We start from the raw sequence: 12,379 nt of genomic DNA on the forward strand, positions 1-12,379 counted from the left end.
AGAGACATAGAGACAGAAAGCGAGAAATCACCCCCAAGGGGGGATGGTCACGCCGCAATACCTTCTCCTCCATTCTCCTCTCGGGATCTTGGGCACGCACACATACGCACCCGGTGTGTTTTAAGTCACCGGGTCTGGGACGCGAACCACGGTCGGCTACTTGGGAGTCCAGCGACATAGCCATTACGCTAACTGCTGGTTCCTGGATCTGTCCATTTCTGATAGAGATGTTGAAGCTCTCCAATGTATTAGTGGATTCATTTATTTCTCCTTATAGTCCTATCGATTTTTGTTTCACTTTTTTTTTTTTTTTTGAGAGGTTTTCGCTATAGGGCGCGTGCGCTCGCCAGACAGAGAGAGACATAGAGACAGAAAGCGAGAAATCACCCCCCAGGGGGGATGGTCACGCCGCAATCCCTTCTCCTCCATTCTCCTCTCGGGATCTTGGGCACGCACGCACACGCGCCCGGCGTGAGATTTAAGCCACCGGGTCCGAGACGCGAACCGCGGTCGACTACGTGGGAGTCCAGCGACATAGCCATTACGCTAACTGCTGGTTCCCTGTTTCACTTATTTTGATAATCTGTGTACACATTAAATACTGGCATATCTTCTTGGATTACTGACATCTTTATAGTTATTCAATGCTCTTCTTTGTCTCTTATAACTTTACTTGCTTTGAGTCTGCTCTGTCTAAAATTGTTACTCCTGTCTTCTTTTGATTAGTGTAGCAGGGTGTGTCTTTTCTCCATCCTTTTCCTCTAATTTACATGTGCCTTTAATATTTAAAGTGGACTTCATGTAGGTAGCAAATAGTTTTGACTTATTTTCAATCCACTAACAATCTCTGCCTTTCAATTGGTGTTTTAAGACCATTGATATTTAAAATGATTATTGCTATATTGGATTAATATCCACCATATTTGTTGCCCTTGTCTTTGTTTCTATTTTGTCTTGCACTCCTTTTCTGCTTTTTTATGTTTTTCATTGCATAGTTTAATATCATTCTATTCTCTCCTTTCATAGCATAGCAGTTATATTTCTTTTTAACATTTTTTTAGTGGCTGCTCTAGAATTTGCTATACACATCTGTAATGTATTCAAGTTCATTTTTAAATCATAATAGACCACTTAATTGTACATTGTACTAACAAAATAATACTAATTTCTTCCTCCTGTCCCTTATTTCATTGCTTTAATTCATTTAATTGTGCGTATGTACCTGAATACATTACTTCTATTACTACTTTGAATAAACTCTTATCTATTAGAACAGTTAGAATAAGAAAAAAATAAGAATAAATAAAATAAAAGTTTTTATTTTACCCTCACTTATTTCTTCTCTAATACTTCTCCATTCTTTATGCAGATTTGAATTTCTGGCCTATACTCTTGCTTTCCTCTGAAGAGCTTCTTCCACTGTTTCTTTGGAATGTAGCTCTACTGGCAACAGATTCCTTCCATTTTCTTTTCCTGAAAAAGTCTTTATTTCTCTTTTGTGTTTCTCAGAGAGAATTTCTCAGGGTACAGAATTTTAGAATAGTGGGTTGTTCCTCTCAACATATTAAATATTTCACTCCATTTTCTTATTGCTTGCATGGTTTCTCGGGGAAATTAGATGCAATTTTTTATATTAGCTCCTATGTAGGTAAGTTTTCCTTTTCTGGATTCTTTCATGATTTTTTGTTATCTTTGATTTTTTTTTTTTTGGCAGTTTGGATATGATATGGCTATGTATAGTTTTTATTTTGGCATTTATTACTTTTATTATTTTTTAAGCTTTCTGGATTTGTGACTTGCTATCTGACATTGATTTGAGAAGATCAACCAACATTATTTGAAATATTTGATCTGTTCTGCATATTTTTCTATTTCTTCTGGTATTCCCATTACACATATTTACACCTTTTGTAGTTGTCTCACACTTCTTAGATATTCTATTCAATTTTTTCAGTCTTTTTTCTCTTTGATTTTCTGTTTTTGAAGTTTCTATAGACATATCCATAAGGTCAGGAGTTCTATTTTTAGCTGTTCCAGTCTACTAATGAGCCCATCAAGGTATTATATATTCCTGTCACAGTATGTTTGATCTGAAATATTTCTTTTTGATTCTTAGAATTATCATCTCTCTTACATTGCCCATCTGTTCTTGCATGTTGTCTACTTTATCCATTACAGGGCTTAGGATTTGCGTTAGTCCATTTTGTGTTGCTATAACAGGACCTGTGTCTTAGTACATTATTGTATTGCAACTAGACTGGGTGATTTATAAAGAACAAAGGTTTATTTGACTCACAGTTCTGGTGGCTGGAAAGTCTAAAGGTAGGTACTTGTCATCAGGCTGACCTGTGTCAGTCACATCATATGTGACAGAAGCAGAGTGGATAGGGTGCATGCAGAGAGAGAGAAGTAATCATTTGTCATGAGTGCTATAACTCACTTATTCTCTCATGAGACAGTATTAATCCATTCATGAGGCCAGACTCCATGATTCAATTACCACCACCACACCAAATTCTGAAACCTGAACTTTTGGGGGACAAATGATTATTTAAATCATAACAACTAAATAATTTATTTTTAAAAATTATGATTTCCCAGTTCCAGAAGCTGAGAAGTCCAAGAGCAAGGTGTTAGCATCTGGTGCCAAATAGGGCCTTCTTAGTGTGTTCTCATGTGGCAGAAGGCAAAGGGCAAAAAGGGACAAACCGTCCTCACATGGCAGAAGAGCAGAAGAGAGTGAACCCAGCCCTGCAAACCCTATGTATTTATATTGCTGGAAGATGTGTGCACTCACCAGAGAGAGACAGAAAGACTGGGAGACAAGGAGAATATGCCCAATGGGATGTGATTATACTGCAATCCCAACTCCTCCATTTCTCTATCTAGTCAGGACTTAGGACACTATACACCTGTACCTGGCATGTTTTGCAAGGAAACAAGGCCAAAATTTGAACTGTAGTTGGCCATGTGGGATCCAGTTTTCTTAACCATTAGACTATGGGCTGGCACCTGCAAGCTCTTTTTATAACAGCATTAATCCACTCATCATTAACCTATAGGCCTAGAGAGCTCTCATTAGGCTCCACCTCCTCACACTGTTGCATTAAAGATTAAGTTTCCAGTATATGAGTTTTGTGGAGAGGGTTAAAAATACTCAAACCATAGTAGCATATAAAACATAGTTGTTTTAAATTTCCCAGTCTGAGGCTGGCAGGTGGTGTGGTGGATAAGGGTGTTGGACTCCCACATGGCTGACTGAAGTTCGATTCCTAGACCTGGCAGTTTGCTTTCTCACTTTCTCTCTCTCTCCCTCTTTATCTCACTCTGTTCTTCTCTGGTATACATATATATATATATATATATACACACACACATATACACACACATATACACATGCACATACATACATATAAAATAATTCTTTTAAAAAAATTTCCCACTCTGATTATTGTAACATCTCTGCCATTATGTGAGAGTTAGGTTCTGGAACTTGCACTTTCAATAAAAGTCTGTACTTATTATAATTATTATTATTATTATTATTAATTTTATTGTCAGAGGGTACATGTGCTTGCCAGAAGTACAGAAAGAGAGAGAGCAAACCCTCAATGAAGCATGATCATATTGCAAACCTTTCTTCTTCATTTGTCCATCTTGTCGGGATTCTGGACATACATATCTATCTGTGGAATCAAACTATAGTTGGGCACGTGGGATCTACTTACCTATGTACAGATTTAACTGTAGCTCTGTAGGGCTGGCCTTATTGTGTTTTGTTTTTGTCTCTTAGTATGCCTTGTAATTTTTCCTTGATAGTCAGATATGAGGTAGTGGCTAAAAGAAACAGAGATAAACTCGCCTTTATTAGTGTGTGGAGAGGTGTAAGGGGAGGGGTAGCTTTCCTTGTCCTGTTGTTAGGCCTCAATCTTTTAGTGAGCCTGTGCCCTTGGACTGCAAACTTCACAAGTGATGCCCAGTCCTCCCAATGAGACAGAACAGCTAGAATGGACTAGAGTTGGGTATTTTCCTTTTCCTGCATGGAAATGTAGAGAAGTTGGAGTTAGATATATTTTTTTCCCCCAGCTCAACTATGCACTGATAAAACCCCAGTGGTTTAGGCTCTTAGAGTAGTTTCTGTTAAGAACTGAATTCTCTGACATATTTCAAAATGGTCCCTTTTCCTTCTTATGCTGGAGACACAAAAATTTATCCTGCAGGTATTCACTGTGAGAACTGCAGGTAACAGTTACAGAAGTCTGATGATCCTCCAGCTGTGGTCCCCATGGAATTTTTAACCTCTCAAATCATCTACATTGAACATTCAGCAACACAGTTTAGGTTGTCTTACCTTAGTAATGGCTTCCATGGAGATTTCTGCTGGTTCTGCACCATTAAATGTGATTCTCTGTTTTTGCCGGTCTGGCTTTCCAATACTGGGGACAGTGGTTTGCCCTGTGATCTTACTTCTTGACAGATCTAAGAAGAGTTGTTGATCTTTTAGTTTATTCAGTTTTACTTTATTATTTATTTATCTGTTGAGAGGGAGAGAGAGACACTCTCAATAGAGTTTTCATGCTGCAATCCTCTCCCAGCTCTGCAGGTCATGGGCATGCCTGGCCTGTTCAGGTGTACACTGGATCCAAATCTTGAGCCTTTCCACATGGTCTCCAGCATCACATAGCAGCACCCTTATTGCCTTTGTCACCACAGCTGGGCCTGTTCATCTTTTTACTTGTTGGTAGGAGAGTGTGACACCTTTCAAGTGCTCTCTTTCTCTCTGCTGAACTAGAACCCAGAAGTCCTATGTACTTTTTCCTTATCGGTCGAGTCATGCATAGCTACAATGATTATGTGTTTAAGGCAATGCTGGACTCATTTTATTTGATTATTTATTTATTTACTTACTTACTTATATTTTTAGGACACATGCACTCATGAGAGAGAAAGAGAAAGCACCCCCTGGGTGGATGGCCACTTTGCAGTCTGTCTTCTTCATTCTTTCAGGATTTGGGGCATGCACACAAATGCACCCTGTGTGTTTTTCAAATTACTAGTCTGGGAATTGAACTCCACCATGTGGGATCTGGTCACTTTAATAATTGAATTACTGACTGGCTCTTATTTTAAATATAGTACAATTCAAAAATATCTATTTTGAAGCTTCAGTATGAGTTCATTTGAAATAATATGAGCTTGGATTAAAATAGCAGAAAAAGGCTTCTGGAATAGATTATTTGCTATAAGAAATGATCAAATTTAATTAATGAGAGCAGATATATAAAAAAAAATTAGGTACATTTAATAATTTATGTTTTATTAAGAGTCATGTGTACTTAGAAATAGTAAAGCATCATTCATTTTATTTTTTCTGCTCTAATATGTAGTGTACAAAAATTCCTCCATTAGAAAATGAGAGCAGTATATTTATATTATTTTTTTTGATCACATGGTCACCTAATGTCAGAAGTCATGTTGGATTGTTATAGTAGGCATAGAATTAGATATTTTCCCTCTGTTTTTCACCCCCTGTTATTGCATTCATAGCTCAAAAGTCTCTCATTTCTGAGGACTTTTCTTTAGTAAAGGGAAGAGAGTCATCACTGTTCAGTTTATAGCAGTTGAGTTCTTTTGAATTAGGCTGCTCCAAAAGTCATTGTTTCAGCTTGCACAGCTCCCCTCCTGATTTTTAAAATGTCCTCCTTGAGGAATTCCAACATTTTGTTTGCTTTTTTTAGCTTGAAAACACAATATGACTTTTAAAAACATTTTAATAGAGAGTGTATTTTTCAGTCATGAAAACTTTTAATAGTAATATTTAATATGATACAAACTGCAGAGTTCTAAGGATATATATATATATACACACACACACACAAAAAAAAACACACACACACACATACACAAACTCATATACATATATGTATTTTATTTTGAGAGAGAGTGAGACAGCCATCCCAATAGGATTTTCATGCTGCAATCCTATGTAATATATACAGAGAGACTATAGTTTATATATAAACTTACATAACTGCAAAGTCATTATGTATATAGACTTGTATACATAATATATACAGACTTGTATATGTTTTATATGTATATATAAACTTCCAAGTCCCCAAGTCTATATATATCTATATAGACTTGTATATGTGTGTGTGTGTGTGTGTATATATATATGTGTGTGTGTGTGTGTGTTTGTAATTTTATTTATCTTCTTTTGTTTTGATTCATGAAATATTATTTGGAGAAGATTGTGGAGGGACTGATTCTTCATCAGTGGTTAGAAAACTTCTCATGATGAGAACATTCACACAGTATTCATTCAGCTGATATAATTTATCCACATGCTTGAGAGATTTAATTAGTTAAAATGCATGTTAACAATTTTATATATAATATATCGATTACAGGTATAGCTGTGATTCTTTGGATGTGGAGAAATCTTCTTTGCACTGAGATTTAATTAAACACTGGATTTTCTCAACTTCTCCTCTGACTTTTTTTATTTTAATTTTCCTGCTTCCAATGTGATGAAATGATATTGGCCTCGCGATTAGTCGTTTATGTAGTACACATTTTTTCAGTGCTCCATGGGGGGGAGTACTTGCTTCCTCTTGACAGATTTAGAAAACCTACGACCATTTAGAATTGGCAGAGTCTTTATATTTGCCTTATTTTAGCTCAGAGTGGTTAGTAGGTCATCTGTTCTTCAAAGAGTAGTTTGGAAAGTTATTTGATCTTTCACCATGGAGGTGAAGGTCAAATAGGCAAGAATCCCTAGGACCAAAGCCTTGTTCAGTGAACATTAGTTAAACCTTCTCTCTTCCAGCTTCCTTACTGAGCCAGGTGTAACTTTTCTAGTCTTCACGTCAGAAGAGAGGAAGGGAGGGTGGCAAGGTGACACGTGCAAAAGAATAAAACCATGTTCCTTTCATGCACCTTTTCCCCACTCAAGTTTCCTCCAATGAAAACAGTGAAGATATACATTCTTGATGAAGACAGGCATTCCAAACTCCTGCAGAATGACTTTATAGCACTTAGATTTTTTTCCTCTAGGATAAATAAGTATTAAAATTGTTGGATGAAATGAGCCTTTATTTTTACCTCTTATTCATTCCATCAAATAATCTCATAACTTTAATAATTGTGTTATTGGTTGTAGGGTCCAGAATATGCATATAATCAATGTATAGTTCTCTAGTATATAGAACTGCTTTTAGTAGTAGGATCAGGTTGTAATCTATCACTTAACTCTATAGTATTTATATACATATGACCAATTAAATCACAGACCTTGACAAAAAAAAATGGTGCTTATCAATAGCCAATATATTGGTATAATACATGTAATAAAAATAGTATAGACCTAAAGTGTACCTTTCCGTTGTTGTAACAGACAAAGCATTCCCCGACTCAAGCACTTGATGTTTGAAAAATACCAGAATTACATTCTTCTCTACTTGATACCTCAATTCTTTTCTTTCTTTGTCTGCACATCAATGCTTTTTGAACATGGAATTACCCAGAGATGCTGACGTATGAGAAGAAGCTTGTTCTGACAGTTTCCAGATTAGCTCAGTGAATGAATTTCGTAAACTTTAGTGAGAAAGATAACTTGTGTAAAAATTCTGGAATTTCAGCAAACTGGTTAGGGAAGATAATAAAGGCTTGAATCTATATCTCAAATGTTAAGTAATCTCTGTGTTAATTCTTTTAAAAGATCCCCAAACTGAGGAGGATAGACAAATCTCTAAATAAAATGCCAATGGTGGTGTATGTCAGAGCTCCAGACCAGTAGGTGACTAGGGTTCCAAATGCTGTCATTCCTCCTTCCTTGCTTGGTCTCTTGGGAGCTCTGGTACTTCCCTATTGTGACCATCATCCCAGGGTGTCTGATGCTTTTGTTCTGTTCTTTCTTCAATCTGCTCAAGAGGGGACAGGTGTACAGGAGTAGCCTGGAGTCCCCTTGAGAAACTTCCACAGACTCTTAGTGGCTCTGAGTCCTTATCCTGGCCCAACACCCAAAAGCTCATCTCTTTGCTGTCATAAGATAAGACCCTCGAAGTTCATCTTCTTTCTCTCCAAGAGTAAATTTGCTGCCACCGAAAAACATTTCCTATCATTGTTTGGGAGCTGCTGACACTTCAATTTTTAGGGAGCTAATCCTGGCAAATAGAGGCTTATTTCTCAATCTGATATTTTCTGCAAAGTTTCTCCCAAGAGGTTAATGAGTCTTCAAAAACAAAGAAGAATTCAAATATAAAGATGAGAACTCCCCTTTTGCTGTAATTGAATCTGGCTTATGATTAGTGATTGAGAAGATGTGTGTGCATGTATATTACAAGCAGCCCTACAGATTTCTATAGGACCAACAACAATGCAAGTTTTGTTACTGTATTTCAGAACTGTGACCTGGAGAGAAGAGAGTCAGGAGAAAAATTAGTTAAATTATCTGTACTTATTTGTAGTGGTGTACAATATACACATGTAGCAGGCATTTACAAATTCATTTTTGTCATCTTTTTTTTTTTTGTATCTCATTGACACTGAGGCATTCATTTATACCTTCAGTCAGTGGGTGGTCAGCCCATGTACCGGGCATCGTGCTCTGTTTAAAATACCACAGTAAACAAAGAACATTCGAACTTGATTTCACAGTCTTGCAGTCTAGTGTCTTTAGATAATATTAAGAGTTGACTTCATCACAACTACCCTTTCTTTAGAAATCTTATTAAGAACCAACACTTCTGGTTACTTGCAGATGAGACAATACATCATTTTGAAAAATGAAAAGCAGGGGTTGGATGATGGCACAGTGGTAAAATGTAATGCTTCATGAGACTGAGCCATATGGGATGGTTCTGTGTTCATGCCCAGAGACCTCCGTGAGTACACTGGGTGTGCGTGTGCTTATAATTATAGACTGGCTGAATGTTAGGGTAGATCAAGGCATAGCACCCTTTTGGGGTGCTGTCTCTCTACCATTGTCTTCATCTCTCATGTGAGAGAAATAAATAAATAAATAATAATAATAATAATAATAAACCAAATCAGAAGACAAATAATTCACTGTGCTGCTAGTTTATGGTATGTGATTTTCTGAAAAATGTTAATTTGTAATGCTTTAATGTTCAGTAGTAAGCTGGAGAGTTCTAAAGAAATGTATCTGCTTATTAAGGCAAACTGTTAATTTGAGTATAATATGCTTATTTTATATACAGTATAAATAAAGTCTCAACAATACCCTTAATCTTTTTGAGATGTCAGCATAAAGATAGAATGTCAGTGTTGTAGGGAAGGAAACCTTCTCTAATTCCCTCATTTTATAGAGAGAAAATGAAGAAGGGAGAGGAGCAGAGCCGGGACACCCTGCCCCTGCTTTATACAGATGGGAGTCTTCAAGATCAGTGAGGCTGAATGACCCAACGACTGGCTTCATCTATGAAAAAGGGAATCACAGAGGAAAACACAAACTTAGTGAAGGCCAGACTTTCTCCAGAGAATTAGTCTAGTGCAAAGCCTTGTTCTTCAGGAGAGCTTCGGGACAGAAGACTGTTAAAGAGATGTTGCTTTTGGAGGTGGCTTGCTTGTGACTTCCGGAAAGAGGAAACTGACAACTCTGAAACCCTAAAGAATAAGGTAACTAAGGGCAGTTCTCAGCATTTCTCTCTAAAGGTATTGAACTAAATTTCCTTGGGAATTCCAGCCATTAAAGAATAAAATACAAGATGTGTTAGAGAGAATGAGTTAAAACACATGTATTAAAAGCCAGTTACAGGACCAGCAGATGGTGTAATGGTTATGTCACTGGAGTCCCACATAGTTGATTAGGGGCTTAAAACTCATGCCAGGCCCTTGTGCGTGCATACCCAAAATCCTGAGAGGAGAATGGAGGAGAAAGGATTGTGATGGCCATCCCCCTGGAGGGGGTGATGTCTCACTTTCTGTCTGTCTGTCTCTCTAGTGAGCACACACATCTTTTGACAAAAAATCTTCAAAAAAAGCTACTTATGGAGCTAGCAGATGGTGTAGTGGTTAAGGCACTGGCCTCCTACATGGCTGACTGTGATTAGAATCTCGGACCTAGTGGCTTGAAAATACACCAGCCATGCTTATAAGCATGCCCAAAATTCCTAGAGGAGAAAGGTGGGGTGGGGAGAAGATTGCCGCATGGCCTTCCCCCCGCTATCCCCCGTAGCCCCTGCTCCTGGGGAGTGATTTCCCATGTTCCCTCCCTTTGTCTCCCTTTGGTAAGTGCACATGCCTCATGACAGGAACCTTTAAAATAAAAACAAAACAAAACAATTATCCATTTTTAAATTCTAAGTCATGATTGATTTTAAATGCTTTGCCATTGCGTATGTCCCTAAGAAGGAAGAATCATTTCCCATTAAACTATGATCTAGTGTTTTTTGTATCACATAGAATTTATTTTATGCTTATTTAAGGAGCTCTTCAAACTTAGCCATAGTTTTTTTTATCATTTACAGAACAAAGGAAAATAAAAGGGGCCAAAGCAGGTTAAAGTGTTCCTAAGGCTCCTTACCACAGAGCTCAGTGCTTTTGCTCAGTTTTCACTTCCTGTCAGTGAGGCCCATGATTTCGTACATATCTGTACCATTGAAGGCACTGACAGTTCATTGTTTCTTAAAAGAATCATGAGCTAACTAAAAGCTGTTGATGTGGAGTTCTTACCCTGCTGTGCAGGAAGTGGACCAGCTGCTCTGACTTCAGATCAGTGATGTGGGTGACCACGTAACCATCATGCAACCTGCTTCCCACAACCTACAGATTCTGAGATTGTATAAGGGCGCTTCTCTATCTTGCTAGGATTTTTTCCCAAGTTGCTGATGTTTGGTCATGATTAGGGAATAAAAACTCTGTCATGATTGCCATAGGGCAGACAAAGATTGTCAGATGGCAACTATGAGACACACCTGATTTCAAATTTCAGCAATGCAAACACGTAAAAAGAAACGTGTGTCCCAGAACTGATGAAATATTGGCACCTGACTGTCTTCCCTTTCTTGCTCTTCTCCCTTTGGTATTTGACCTATTTTGTTGCAGACAAAATAAATTAACTGCTTTGTTTAGTTACCTTAAGTAATTGAGTTCTGGGTTCTGCAGAGCATCAGCCTGGCCTTCTCAAGGTCAGCGGTTCCCTCACTGCCTTTTCAGATGGCTGGTGATCTCTGAGCTGCTGATCCACGAAGACTTTTCTGTGGCTACAGAAGTTTGGAAGAAGCTCTGTGCACATTTCTCTATCGGAGAAGCACATTCACAAATGTATTAAGGTCTCTGAAAAGTCCTGTGCTAAAATATCCTGCTTCAGTGCTCCTTCTGTGTTTCCAAGCGAATTTGACTATAAAAGTACCCCTGTCCCCTCTGCAACTGTACCTGCAGCCCGAGTCTCCTCCTCCATCTCCAGCATAAGCCTTTGGTAGGATCCCACCATTTGTCATTAAGTCATTAATGGTGGCTGGCCCTCAGGGGAGGAGTTAAATGAGTCCTGGGTATTTCTTCAGTCCCCAGGCCACATGACACTGTCACAAGGCAGACCTTTCCCAAGGCTCTTTCTCAGTGATGGCCTCTCTTCATACCCCCATGGGGCCCTCATGTGTGCATTTCAGAGTTAGTGGCTGGCTCCTATTTCTTAAATTGCAATTGAAGAATCCATCAGCCTTCCTCTTGAATATGTCCTTGCCTCTCTACCAATGCACTTTCACACCCTTCCTGGATCATCTTCTCTGTTCCCCGGGTTTCAATGCTGTCACCATGCTGGAGACTTTCAGAGTGGCTTCTGCATGTAGGACATACTCTGCAGCTGTAGACACACCTATTGAGTCAGCGAATTATTGTCACCATCTGGATGTTTCACATGTGCTTCCACCTCAAGGTGTCCTGAAATACATACACTATGTCCACACACTCCCAAACATGCTGTTTTTAGTGAATTCCACCCAGGAGATAAAGCCCCAAAGCAAGGCAATACCCTTCTCCCACATCAGTCCCCTACAGTCATTCCCCAACTTTTAAATTGCAGACTCATGAATCCCCAGGCTGAGTCCCTCCCCCTGTTCTCGGTGTGGCAGCAAAATGCAGACCATGTTGACTCCAACTTGAATATTGGTGTCCATGGAATTCTTTTTGCTGGAATCTATCTTTGGAGCTTCCTGGATTGACTGTTTCCTGATCATCATGACAAGCCACTCCTCTTAAATAAACCTAGTTCCTGTTGAGTAAGTTCAGTGTAACCTAGTTGGAAACCTTCAGATGGGTGGGCTAGAAAAAACGTGTATATGTTTATGGATGGAGGAGTATGCAGCCACTTAAAAATTGTACTTAATTTTTTTTTTAATATTTAACTGTTCATGCT

Source organism: Tupaia chinensis, unplaced genomic scaffold, assembly GCF_000334495.1.
Source record: "Tupaia chinensis unplaced genomic scaffold, TupChi_1.0 Scaffold000014_1, whole genome shotgun sequence".
NCBI classification, from domain to species: Eukaryota; Metazoa; Chordata; class Mammalia; order Scandentia; family Tupaiidae; genus Tupaia; species Tupaia belangeri.